The following is a 14,603-nucleotide window of genomic DNA, read 5'->3' on the forward strand; positions in this document are numbered from 1 at the left end:
AGATTTCCAATAAATAGGTCCAGCACAACACCACGGCAACTTCTCTCCCATCTAGGAAGCCGTGGCCAAGCCTTCTCAGCAAGATGTGGATGTCAGCCCTCTTGGTGGGGTAAGTGGAAAGATGGGAGTACCATCTTAGCCCTAAGCGGGGTGGCTGCTCCTCATATTTGCTGTTTCCACATTCTTTAGGTCTCTTCCTGATAGCCTCATCATTCCAGTCTTCTGTTATTGATTCTTTCCGTTCAACTTTCCCTGTTAAATTAATGTGTGGTTTCTTTCTTCTGAGTGGACCCAAGCAGAAGGAGGTACCGGCAAGGGTTCCCTGTCAGCAAGTATATTAAATTCCTATTTCTCTAATAAGATATGATGTTAAGTAATATTGCTGGTGTAGCTGCTTTTACATGTGGCTGTATGTTACCTGCTTGTACTTCCCGTCCCATTAAGCACCAGAGAGAATGATTCTGATCACGTAGAGAAGTGTTAACTAACCCTTGGATACTCGCCATCCTGACTCCCCTGAGCTGTAAGTCACTGTGACTGATGACTGGAGTCTGGAGCCTCCACTCAGATGGACCCTGAGAGGTTTTGGACTTGCTACTCCCTGATGCGACCACCAGACCCCCCCGCCCCCATGCTTTTGAATAGCAGCTAGTGGCTGGCTCTTGGGCTCTGGCTGGAACTGCACACCTGACTCATGGAGGCCATGTGGCTCTCCAGCCTCATATTCCCATCTCAGGTGGGTAAACTCAAACTCAGTGACTAACAAGATGGGAAAACCCCAAAAGGCTTGCTTGTAAAGTGGGATTCAGCCCATCTGGTCCCAGCAGGGTTATAGCTTTTCCATGAAAAATGGCTGCCAACTCTCCGAGGGAAATTTCATCCCCCAAGTCACCCCCTGGCTGCTGGTTCTAGGGTGTCCTCAACTCACAAAGGGGCACAATTGGAAAATTAGTAAGAAACACATATTCATTCCACTAATTTAAGCAACTGAATATATGTAAGAGAAAATGAGAGGAGACAGGGAGGGAAAGACAGAGATTCCAGCTCATTGGGCTTCACTGGAAGTACCATGGCACCAATTTCTTACTCTGAAAATTGACAATTACAAGGAAAGAATTATACATTTATCTTGACTTTCAAGATAATCAAATAGCCCTAATTGAAGACTGACAGTTTTTATTTACGGGGGAGTTCCAGCTAATACATACATAAGAAATGATTGAAAAGTATCACTTTGCCACCTCTGATGAAATAATTGAGTTATGCAACAGTCACCAAAGGATCATATCACTTGACCAATGACTGGTGGGGGGTTATAATGGAGAGATCAGGCTGTCACCACCCGAACCCTTTGATCAATCTTAGCATCACTAAAAATAGAAAGCAGGCATTAGGTGCCTCCAGATGTAATGCAACATGAAGAACACAGCACCAACTGGAACATAGTCCTACCAAAAAAAAAAAGTTAAACCTGAATCTAATTAAGTCTCTAGGGTGAAGTAGAAGACATTCAGGGGATAGAAAAGAAGTTAAATAAAACCACAGAGATACAGAGAAGCAACTCAGAATGTGGGGCATTCTACAGGACAGCTGGTCGGGCTTATTGAACAAGCCAGTGGCAGGGAAAAGGGAGAAGAGGACAGACTCAGTTTGATAAAAGAGTCTTAAAAAGCATAGCCACAAAATGCAAGGCGTGGGCCCTGATTTGAATTTGAATAAACAATGTGTACAAATATTTTGAGATAATCAGGAGAACTTGGTCATGGTCTGATTACAAAATGGTTCTGAAGAATTATTGTTAACTTTATTAAGGTGTGATAATAACATTGTAGTTAAGGAAGAAACATTTTTATAATTTAAGGGAGGGAAATGACATGTTGTCTAGGATTTTCTTGAAAATATTTTAACAAAGGAAAAGAAAACAGAAATGAAGAGATGAAATAAGTGTGGAAAAAATTTGATAACTGTTGAATCTGGGGAAATGGTATATAGGGATTCATTGTACTGTTGTCTGAAAATTAGGGCACATTTTATAATGAAACTATTTAAAGTCTTTTGGACAACAGATTAAATAACAAAGTGGAAATTAGAAACCATTTAAAGTGAGTAGCAAAGGAACTAAATATCAAACATTTGGGGCTATGTAAAAAAATGTTCACTGGAAAATCTGTAGCCTTAAATGCATTCATTATGTTTTTTTAAAGAGTAAAAAAAATCAAGAAGGATTTAAATTTGAAACTTAGGAAAAGGGACACTTCTGCATCTAGCCAAGATGTGTAATGGGGACTAGATTGACCCACTTGCCTGAAACAACAGAAAATTGGACAACATGTAGGAAACAGTAGTTCCCAATACACTGAACATGAGACAACAAAAGAAAGTGATCCCAGAGAAACAGAAAACAGAACAGGTGGGCCCTATGCTTAACCCTTCTTCTTGTATCAAGTTTGCAGGACACAGAGAAAGGAGACGGAACCCAAGGCAAGCCCAGCAGAACTCCATGACTGGAAGAGATGGAGCTAGGAGTCATGGGAGGAGACAAGGCAGCTAGAGTTCAAAGGACAGAATAACAGAAAAGAGGGTTCTGCATATAGAACTTGAGGATCTAGAAAAGGTCTTTGAGTGTTCAACTGAGTAGTGATCAGCACATGTATGTGAGGAAACTGTCCACGGCCAGAAAAAGAACCACCTCCCCAAATTAGGACAATCTAGATCCCATATAGAGCTGGGAAGAGTACTTATTCCCACCAGCCAGAGTGAAAACTTAATTTACTGGTTAACAATTCCAAAGGGTCTTCTAAACAATGAGAAAATTAAAAAAATGTTATATATATTTTATTATAGCATCAACAATGTAAAATATTTAGAGATACATCTGAGGAAAGATGTGGAAGAACTGAACTCTGAAAACTATAAAACATCACTAAGAGAAATTAAAGACAACCTAAATAAATAATGAGATGTACCATGTTCATGGATTAGAAGACTCAATATTGTTAAGATGTCATTTCTTACCCAATCTATAGTTCAACCTAATCTCAATAATAATCCCAGCAGGCTTCTTTGTAGAAATTGATGAGCTTATTCTAAATTTTGTACTGAACATAAAAACCATAGAATAGTCAAAATAACTTTGGAAAAGAGAACAAAGAAGATTTACACTACCTGATGTCGAAACTTCTTATAATCTACAGTAATGTAGACTGTATGGTGGTGGTTGGCATCAAGATAGACAAACAGATCAATGGAACAAAATGGAGAGTCCAGAAATAGACCTATATGTATTTGGCCCATTAATCTTGGACATAGATATAAAGGAAAATCAGTGGAGAAAAGACAATCTTTTCAACAAATGGTGCTAGAATTATTTATCCATATGTATAACAATAAAATCTGATCCATACCTCTCACTGTATACAAAAGTTAAATCAAAATGCATCACAGACCTAAATGTAAAACCTAAACCTACAAAATTTTTAGAAGAAAATACGAGAAAATATTTTTCTTACATATAACACCAAAAGCACAGTAGATATAAAAAAGAATATTGATCCATTAGATTTTATCAAAATGTAACATTTCTGTTCTTTGACAAGACACTCTTAGAATAATTAAATATAAGCCATGGGACAAAAGAACATATTTGCAAAGCAAAATACCAGATAAAGAACTTATATCCAGTTATACAAAATGCAACTCTCTAAACTCAATAATAAGAAAGCAACAACATAAAAAATGCACAAAAGATTTGAACAGTTTACCAAAGAAGATATATGGATTGCAAATAAGTACATAAAAATTTGCTCAAAATCGTTAGCCATCAATTAAATAGAAATTCAAACCACAAAATACCACTAATACCACTTATTATAATGACTAAAATTTAAAACTGACACTACCAAGTATTGCGGAGGATGTAGAGAAACTGGAATTTTCATTCACTGCTGGTAGGAGTGTAAAATAATACGGTTGCTTCAGAAAATAATTTAGTAAAAAGTAAAATATAGGTTGACATAAAATCCATCCACTCACTTCGGTGTTTACATAAGTGAAATGAAGGAATACTTCTATACAAAGATTTGTACATGGATACTCATAGCAATTTTCAAATGTTCATAGTAGCCAAAAACTAAACATTGAAGTCTAACAATAGGTGGGTAAATAAATTGTGGGATGTTCATACAATGGAGTACCACTTAGCAGTAAGAAGGAACAAGCAACTGATACAGCAACATTATGGGTGAATCACAATATAATTATACCATTTATGTAAAACTCTGCAAAATGCAAGCTAATCTATAGTGTCAGAAAGCAGGTCAGTGGTTTGCTGCAGCATGGGGGTGGAGTGGGTGAGAAAAGGCAGGATGAAGAGTTTTTTTTTTCTTTTAAATTACAAGAACACTTTTGGGAGTGATGTATATGTTCATTATTTTGCTTGTGGTGATGGTTTCATGGATGTATGAATATGTTAAACTTAGAAAACTGTACAATTTAACAATACGTAGTTTATTGTGTTCAACTATATCTCAATAAAGCTATTTAAACACCAACAATGAAATACTATTTAACATTCATCAAGAGGAAAAATTTTAAAGATTAACAGTATCTGATACTTGTGAGGTATAGAAGAAAAAACACTATCATATATTGTTTATGGTATATGAATAGGGAATGGCATCTTGGTGATTTGTCAGAGTCCTTCAAGGTTTAACAGGTGCATTAAAGTGCTGGAAAGGTAGAGGGCTCTCTGGGAAGATGGCGACCTAAATCCATCTGTGCCACCTTCCTCTTCCAACCACTTATTTTGAGCAAAACAGTGGCTGGGCTTCCAGACTTCCATATGGTGCCTGGGGATCTGCCAGGGTTCAGATGCAAAAGGACCCTGCTAGCTGCCCACTCACCCTCTACTGGGCTCACCCCCTACAAACCTGAAAAGCTTCTGAACTGAAAACTAAAAAACTTACTGAAGAAAAAGATTTGGAGCAGTGTTGAATGTCTCGCTTGTCATCACTTGAGGCTGGGAGGCGGTTAGACAGTATTTATGAACTGCTGCTAGAAAAGGCTGTAATCCAAGAATCCAAATGGTTGATGATAGGCTGATAGAATCTGTATAAATGTTAAAAAAGGAATCTTGCAATAGAAAGGCATTCTGCGTAGGAAAAACCTGTCAAAAGGCTGAAAGTAAAACATCCAATTATCTTACCTATACCTGGTATTGGGGAAAGGCTGGGACACACAGGAAGCAAAACTGTCTAAAGATCTTATCTGACAAGAGGGAAAGAAGGGGAGATAAAAGTAAGAAAGCGTGAAAGGAATGTCACAGGTTAGTACCGCCTTCAGTCCCCAGCAAGAGGGTCCCCTGCTCTGCCTGCATGTCTTACAGGGTCTGGCTTTCTTCCATCCAGAGCCCACCTTCCAGGGAGGCAGTGTGGCAGGGGAAGTGACCATCCACCTTCTTCTGGACCATGCCAGGGGTTCTCGTGATTCTAGAATACCCCATCCCAACAGTCCTGAGCCAACTGTTAGGGGCTGAATGTGTTTTTCCCCCAAGTCAGTTCTCCAGGGAATGAACACACACTGCAGGACCCAATGGTGGGCAAAGGACAGCTGTGTGTGGCAGAGGTGGGTGCGGGTGTTGGGGAAGGTTGATGGAGCTCGCGTGTGTGTGCTGGTGGTGTGTCCACTCCTATAAGCATGAAGCTGTCCTTCTTTGTAGGAACAAAGCCAGGCTGGGGAGAAAGACGGGGGAGCTGTGGACCAGAGTCCTGAACCCAGAGTGGCCTTCTATGTCACTTTCCCAAGCAGAACTTTAAGAAGACAGGGGGCGGGGGGTGGGAAGGTACAGACTGGGGTTTCAAAATTTGTAGATACTGACAGGTATATGCAGAATAGACAAACAAGATTATACTGTATAGCACAGGGAAATATATACAAGATCTTGTGGTAGCTCACAGCGAAAAAAATGTGACAATAATATATGTATGTTCATGTATAATTGAAAAATTGTGCTCTACACTGGAATTTGACACATTGTAAAATGACTATCACTCAATAGAAAAATGTTGGAAAAAAAAAAGTCGGGATTCTAAATTTGAGCCTGAGCTCCCAGGGCATTTTGAAGTTTTGTCACCAGAGAAGGATAGAACATGTTTTATATAACAGCTTGTTAGTTTGATTTATAACTTTTACATATTTAGACAAATGGTATGTGGGTCTTCATTTGCATTCTTGCCCTGGGCCCTGTAAATGTCAAGGCAGTATTTTCTATGGCAAACGATGAGCCATGAATTCAGAGAAGAAAGAGACCACTGTGGGCTGGTGTGAGCTGTTAAGAAAGGCTTCATGAGAATTCATTGCAAATCGTGGTGTTTTAGGCTAGGAGGAGACAGCTGAGATTGCGCTAGCTAAAAAGTCAGGTATCTTTCATTTAGGATCTTGGATACACACAGGGGAAACCACTAATCTAGTACAATGCTCTTATCTCATGATAGGAAACCCATGGAGGTCCAGCAGATAGTAACAGAGCTGGGTCTGATCCCACGGCTCCTGGCGGTCACACCCATGTCTCTCCATTTCCCCAACTGCTTCCGCTGGCCTGGGAGGAGCTGCAGCTTTGGAGAAGTTCAAGGAGAGGCTGAGAGGAGATCTAAGCTCCTGCCCGAAATGGGGAGGTAGGTAGCAAATGAATGCCTCCCCTCTTGTGTCTGGAAACCCAGCCTAAAGCAGCCGCTGTTGAAATCTCATATCTGATCTTCAAAGGTAATGTGTATTCTGTATACAACAGAATTGTATATTCTGTTCTCTGATAAGGCTTTGGAGTTATATTGGGAGTGGAGCTCAGTTGCTGCCCCTTAATTGGTGACTTTGCGCACATTACCGAAACTTTGAACCTCAGTTTTGGCATCTGTAACGTGAGAGCGTGAAGAGTACATGATATAATGTATATCAAGCGTGCCTGGAGCTGACTTGGTGTTGGCTGCTGAGCTCTCCCTGGCACCTGTGGAAACAGAAATGCCCTAAAGAAACGGTCACTCGTGATACAGTCACATGGTTCTGCGCTGTCCATCGGGATGGTGTGATTTGGTGTTTAGGATGTATGTTGCAACTTATTTACTCCCTTTGGAAAATGATATGCCAGCGACAGCTGAGTTTTGAAGAACTGATGCCATGTTAACTCAGAATGAACACGGAGTAATGCTGAGTCCTGGTAAATTTCCTGTGCGGCTGCTCACAATCAGTTGAGATTCTTGGATGTAGGGCAAGCTTTCCTTTCCAGAGTTCCAGTCTATTTTTGTCAGCAAGGAGAGGTGATATGGCTTATTTTGTAATAATTCTTGTAATCCTATGATGATAAGCGTGTTCTGAGTCTACTAATGAATTGTCTGAGATGTAGTAGGATGCTCTTCTACATATTTAGGGGGAATATCTATCTGAGTTGCTGGAAAAGCCATGGAATTGTTTATGTCTCGTGTAGAGGGGATCAGGAATAGATCTTTGATGGTTTTTTTTTAAACTACCAAATATCTTAAATATGAAATTTATAATTCTTAAAATCAAAATAGAAAAAATGTAGGAACTTGATGGTGAGCTCTCCATGCAGGGGACTATGAATTTTAGGAGAAATGAAATGTTAAATTGTGCCAAAGTATCACTGACAGTAAACTGCTTTCCCCACATTTCTCCCTCCCTCTTTGGATTCTTTTATTCCCTTCACCCATTTCGCCCAACAACCCACCCCATACCTCAGACAAGCACCAGTCTGTTCTCTAGATCCATGAGCTTGTTTTTTTGGGGGGGGGGTTTGTTTGTTTGTTTTTATATTCCACACATAAGTGAGATCATATGATCAAATGATCATAGCTTTTTCTGTCTGACTTATCTCACTTAGTATAATGCCCTCAAGTCCATCCACGTTGTCACAACTGGCAAGAACTCATTCTTTTTTTATGGCTGAGATTTATATATCTCACATCTTCTTTATTCATTTATCCATCAGTGGACATTTAGGCTGTTTCCATGTCTTGGCTATTGTGAATAATGGTGCAACGACCATAGAGGTACACATACCTTTTTGAATTAGTGTTTTCATTTTCTTTGGATAAATACTCAGAAATGGAATTGTTGGATCACATGGTGGTTCTATTTTTATGTCTTTGAGGAAATTCCATACTGTTTTCCACAGTGGCTGCACCGATTTACATTCCCACCAGTAACACACAAGGATTCCCTTTTCTCCAAATCCTCACCAGCACTTATTTCCTGTGTTTTTGATCATAGCCATTCTAATAGGTGTGAGGTGATATCTCACTGTGGTTTTGATTTGCATTTCCTTGATGATTATGATGTTGAGCACCTTTACATATACCTGTTGGCCATCTATGTGTCTTCTTCGGAAAAATGCAGAAATGTTTAAGTGTTCTCAGGATGTAAAGTTGGAGCTGAAATGTGATATCAAACCAGTTGCAAGAAGTGTACAGCAGCCATCCCTCGAGGTCAAACCTGGTACCCAGTTATGCAAAAAAGCTTCAGGACACATAGCTTTTTGGTCTAGTTCCATCTTGTCTCATAATCTGATCGTGTGAGTTTGACACACACACACAGAATTATAGAACTATTCAAATGACCTATTTCATCTTGGGTAAGTTTTGGTAATTTTTGGTTTCTGAGGAATTGTTCCATTTCATCTAACCTGTCAAGTTTTTGTGCAGAGTTGTTTGTAGCATAGCCTTATTGTGTCTGTTAATGTCTGGGGTCTGTAGTGATATCCCTTTTCCTCTCTGATATAATTTGTGCCTTGTCTTTTGTATTTGTCAGTCTAGCTAGAAATTTATCAATTTTATTGAACTTTAAAAATAACTTTCTTTTGGTTTCATACTTTCTCTCAATTTCATTGATCTCTGCTCTTACACTGTTTTCTTCCTTGTGCTTGCTTTGGGTTTATTTTGCTCTTCTTTTTCTTATTTCTTGAGGTGAAAACTTAAGTTATGACTTGAGAATTTTTTCTTTCCTAATATAAGGATTTAATATAAATTTCTCTCTAAGCATGACTTTAGTTCACAGATTTTTTTATGTGAATATATTTTCATTTTCATTCAGTTAAGTGTATTTTTTAAAATTTCTCTTGAGACTTTCTCTTTGACCCATGGAGTATTTAGAAGTGGATTGTTTAATTTCCAAATGCTTGGAGATTTTTCCTGTTACTTTTTAAAAAATCGATTTCTAGGGTTTTTTTTTTCCCCAGAAATACCAGGGATATTATCAGAAAACATACTCTGTATGATTTTAATTCTTTAAAATTTGCTGAAGTTTGTTTTATGTCCTAGTGTATTGTCTATCTTGGTAAATGTTCGATGTACACTTGACAATATGTATATTTTGCCATTGTTGGATAGAGGTTACTATAAATGTCAGCTGGATCTCAGCAGTTAATGGTGTGGTTCATTCTACATCCCTGCTGATTTTCTGCCAATTACTGAGAGGGGTTTTGAAGTCCCCAGATAGAACTGTGGATTTGTCTATTTCTCCTTTTAGTTGTCAGTTTTTGCTTAACATGCTTTGAAGCTCTGTCGTTTGGCATATACACAATTTAGAGCTGTTTTCTCTTCTGAGTAAACTGACCCTTTATCATTTAGTCCCGCTCTGTCCCTGGTAATTTTCTTTGCTCTATAATTTACTTTATCCGATATTAAGATAGCCAGTCCAGCTTCCTTTTGAATACAGTTTGCATGGTAAATCGCTTCCCATCCTTTTAACCTACTTATATCATTGTATTTGAATTGAGTTTCTTACAGTCAAGCATAATTTTTATACACTCGGCTAACATGGCTTTTAATTGATGTATTTAGATCATTTGCATTTAAAGTAATTACTAACATGTTAAGACCTAAATCTACCATTTTATTATATTTTTAAGTTGTTCCCTCTGGGTTTTGTTCCTGTCTCCCTTTTCCTACCTTCCTCCGGGGTGTTACTTGAAAGATTTTTGGAAATCCATCTTGATTTCTGTAAAGATTATTTTGAGTATATCACTTATATATCCATGTGAATATATATATATATGTATGTGTGCACATGCATTATAATATGCATGTGTAACTAAATATATTCCACTAGTATAAATATTTTACTTCTTTCCTACAGATTGAGATCCTGAATCTGGATGGTATTCCTCATTGCAGTCCACTTCTAAAACCTTCTGTTGTGTTCATTCTAGTTGGTTTCATGTATTGGTCAGTTTGGAGTCTTCCTGGAACTTCGTAAAGCTTATTTAAATAGTAGTAAATAGTGGAATATAGAAACCTTACCACTTAGGTTCCCTTACAAATATCCCTTTTAAAATATACTTGTCCTAAATATTTTCTCTACCTACATTGAGAATCACATTTTGCTTTCAACCATCAAAGGCGAAGGATAGTCTGTTACATTTCCCGGATACTCATCTCTTCCATAGTCCTTTCTTCATTCCTCGTGTTCCAAGTTTCATTCTGTTATCACTTCATTTTAGTCTGAAGAACTTCCTTTGGCAATTATTTTAGGGACAGTTTACTGGTGAAAAATCACTTCAGTTTTCCTTCATCTGAAAATGTATTTTACCTACATTTCTAAAGAGCATCATTGAATGTAGAATTCTGAATATAGAAAGTTCTTTTCTTTCAGTACTTAGGAAATACGGTGTCACTCCCTTCAGGCTCCATGTTGTCTGATAAGAAATACACCAGCATTCTAATTGTTTTTCCCCATAAGTAATGTATCATTTGAGTGCTTCCCATATTTTTCTTTTTTGTTTTTCAAAAATTTTATGATGATGTATTTTGGCTTGAATTTCTTTGGGTTTATCCTGTTTGGGATTTCCTCAGATTCTTGATCTATTTTCAAGTTCACTGATTCTTTCCTTTGTCATTTCCAATCTCCTATCAGGCCCACTCAAATAAGCTTTTAAATTTTATTTTTCAGCTTAAAATGTTTCAGTTGATTCTTCTTTCATCCACTGCTTCTTTCCTGTGACTTTATTTTTTCATTTGTTTCAAGAGTATTCACAGTTGCTTACTGGAGCATTTTTATGATGACTGCTTTTAAAATCCTTCACAGATTCTTGTCTTTTCTCACTGAAGTGAGATGAGATGTTCCTGCATGTTGGTGTGATGAGTAATATTTGATTATACTCTGGGTTTTGGGGTTTTTATGAGAATCTAGTTCCTCTTTAAGTCTTCTAATTTGGCAGCTAGTTATCCTATTTGGTCAAAGACTGAGCACCACCTACAGCCTCTGTGGACACTTTGCCTCTGGGCTGGCAGGAAGGGGAGATGTGCCAGCTCCTTGCTAGAGGACAGGGATGGAGGTTTAGAGTTCTGTGTACACTGTGCTGGGCGTCGTAACCAGCGGGGAGAGGAAAGTGTGATTCATTTGTGGTATTTGGAGTAGGGCAGGTATTGTCAAAAGGATTCTGTTCTGCTCAGATTCCCCTTTCCTGTTCCTTTGGGTACAGACAGCAGTCTTTTGTCGGGGCTTTTATTTTGTCTGCTTCTTTTGTTAGTATCTCTGGGCAGTTCCAAACCTGTGCCCTTCCGCCACCTGGAACCAGTTTAAACTGTGAGGGAAACACAGCGACATCTGTTGGACACAGTGAATTACTAGCTAAAGGTTGTTCAGTTTCATTATTAGATAGATGGTGCTACATTCCTTTCCATTATGCAATTTCTTTGTAAAGCTGAGCGTTTTCGCTGCTGTGGAAGAAAAGTAAATACTGCACAAAAATCAGTTTGGAGTGTCCAGTCTGATTCCCAAAGCTTAAAAATTTATTCAGTGCCCAACAGGCACACACATCCCACTAGTAACTAAGTGTGGTTATTTTAGAATGAAATAAAAATATTTTTTTTTCTGTCGACCTATATTTTTTTTTCAAGGAACTCCTAAGCTGTTAAGATACAAATCATAATTTAAATTGTCTGGACCTATGCTACTTAATATGCAGAATTGTTGGCTTTTTTCTTTTGCCTAGGGGTGCAATGAAACAATGAGCGGCACTGAAGGCACTGAGAAAGCCTGGGAACCTCTGACTAAAGGATGAATTCCTGCTGCTTTCTCTATTTCTTCTAAGTAATGGGCCAAGGCCCTGGAGGGGTGTAGCTGTGTGCAGTAGAACCAGGAAATTCTCAGACCTAAGTCTGCATCTTACTGGGGATAGCTCATGACCCCCTCTCCACCCTGTCCTCCCCAATTCGCTCATCTTACCGTATTCGATGCATCCTGTCCTGATGAGGTCTGGCAGTTCCCGAGGAAAGGTATGCTAAATGGCCACTGTGTTAGCAAAGGTGCCTGAACTTTCTAAATAGTCAATAATAAACAGCAAGTTTTGATCAACCCCTAGAAGACTGGTTTACTTTTAATCTCTATATGGAAAATTATATTACAAAATTGTTTTATGAAGAGATGATCAGAGAGTGTGCAGCCAAAAAAAATAATAATGTAGAAAAAAAGTATATTAAGCAGGTAGTAAAAAGTGTAAAAAGCAGTTATTTTAGGAACTATCAATGATGGTTTTAGTTTGATCAGCTTTATAAAATTTGAAATTTGTATTGATTTTTCAGTCTAAATAAATATCCCCTCTCATATCTAATTTTGTATTCAAAAATTTGTAATATTTTTCTATTGACAATAGACATTTGATTTTTTAGGGCAAGTTCTTCATAATACATGAACTAGTCACCTAATCCCTCCCCCTCATTTACGGTAAGGAATTTTGCTATTTCAGCTACAACAGCTCTAAGTATCTAAGCGCTGTCTAACCTGTAACTGTGTGACAGCTCGATATAACATATGTAATAGCCCTGTAGCTGTAGCATCTCTAATCTGCATTGCCAGAAGCCACAATCTTCTGAAACAATGCATTTTATTCTAAATGCTACACACTGTATAATCTATTTGAAGACCTCTTAAGGAACAAGTAGGAATTCAAAGTTAAATAATTTCAATCTGAAATGGGGACACTATCAGCAAAATGCAGGATGTGGGAAACTCTACAAACCACCTGGTTTCTTTAATTTGAAAAAAAAATTGGTAAGGAAAAAAAAAGCAATGGGGGGAGGGTACAGCTCAAGTGGCAGAGTGCATGCTGACCATGCATGAGGTTCTGGGTTCAAACCCCAGTACCCCCTCTAACAAATAATAATAAATAAACCTAATTACCGCCCCCCCCAAAAAGCAATGGAATGAGAACTATTAAAAAATGACATTCATGAGGTAGTTGGAAATCATCTGATTATATATTTGATATTAAGTCATTACTGTTACTTCTTAGATATGAGACGGTTGTTAATAGTAGTTATCCTGTAGAAATATGTAAATTATTTATAAAATTATATATCTTTGATTTGTTTCAAAATACAAATGGAGAAGTCGATAAGGCAGGCATCCTATAGTTAAAGTTTGAGGGCTGAGTCAGGGACACATAGAGTTCATCACACTATTGTCCTCTTTATGAGTGTAAGCTCACAATTCTGTATAATAAAAAGTATTAAAATACTCAATCTGATTGTCAAACCCAACAGACACAACTCATATAAGATGCCAAGACCATCATACTGACGGCAGACTCTAATACGTGCTTGTAGTTCATGTCTTGGGGAATTAAAGTCTTGTTAAATATCAAGAAGTAAAATCATTTCATTGTTTCTACTACTAAAATGAAAAGTTGTATGTAAATTGTATAAAATTAGATACTTTGCCTGGTAAAAAAAATGGAATGTTTTATAATTTTATATTTTATTAAGCATGCCTAAATATTTCACTCATGGTAAATATGTGTTTTAAAGAGATCAAGTAGCATTTATAATAGAGGAAGCATTGTTATTGCCAGCATGAATGTAAAGATGATATGAAAAACTATCATCTGTCTTGTCATTATAATAAGAAAATAATTAACATTATGAAATTTTTATAGGGCAAAAAAAGTTTTTTTTTCCAAATGAGACCAATACTCTACTTACACATTAGAAATAAGCCAGTACAAAATACATTCTAACAAATTCACGTGATGCTAAAAATCCCACCACCCACACCCCACCCCCAATCTTACCCATCTGTATTCTCTACTGGCAGCCCCTGGGTCGATTCAGCTTTTCTGGGCCTCCTGCGAGAGCCTGAGGGCGAGGGTCACCAGCCCTGAGGGCAAAGGTGAAGGTGACTGCTGGTACTGCCCCAGACCACCCTCCAGTTCTCAGTCTCCTCTGCCCACAGGTGAGCCTGCTCCAGCCCCTACCGGGGGCCTCAACGCCCAGGGCAGGAGGTGTAGGTGCATTGAGAGGCATCTCCCTTCACCTGGCAGAGCTGTGGGCTGCCCCCTGGATCTCTCCCGGGGCCGCTCCTGTGCAGTGGTAGGTACTACAGGGTGAGGTCCCCAAGCGACCTGATGTCCTGTCATGGCAGGTGGTGAGCAGGTACAGGTCATGGAGCTGCTTTGGGTGTCACTCGCGGTTAGGGATGGGGACAAAGCCATCAGAGGAATCTGGGTTTTCGCAACGAGTCCTTACCCCTTCATCTTGCGATGTCTGAAATTGTTGAATCCCTGCTGCTACTTGAATCTGTCTCCCTCTAGTTTCTGTGTT

The sequence above is a fragment of the Vicugna pacos genome, chromosome 14, assembly GCF_048564905.1.
Source record: "Vicugna pacos chromosome 14, VicPac4, whole genome shotgun sequence".
Lineage (NCBI taxonomy): Eukaryota > Metazoa > Chordata > Mammalia > Artiodactyla > Camelidae > Vicugna > Vicugna pacos.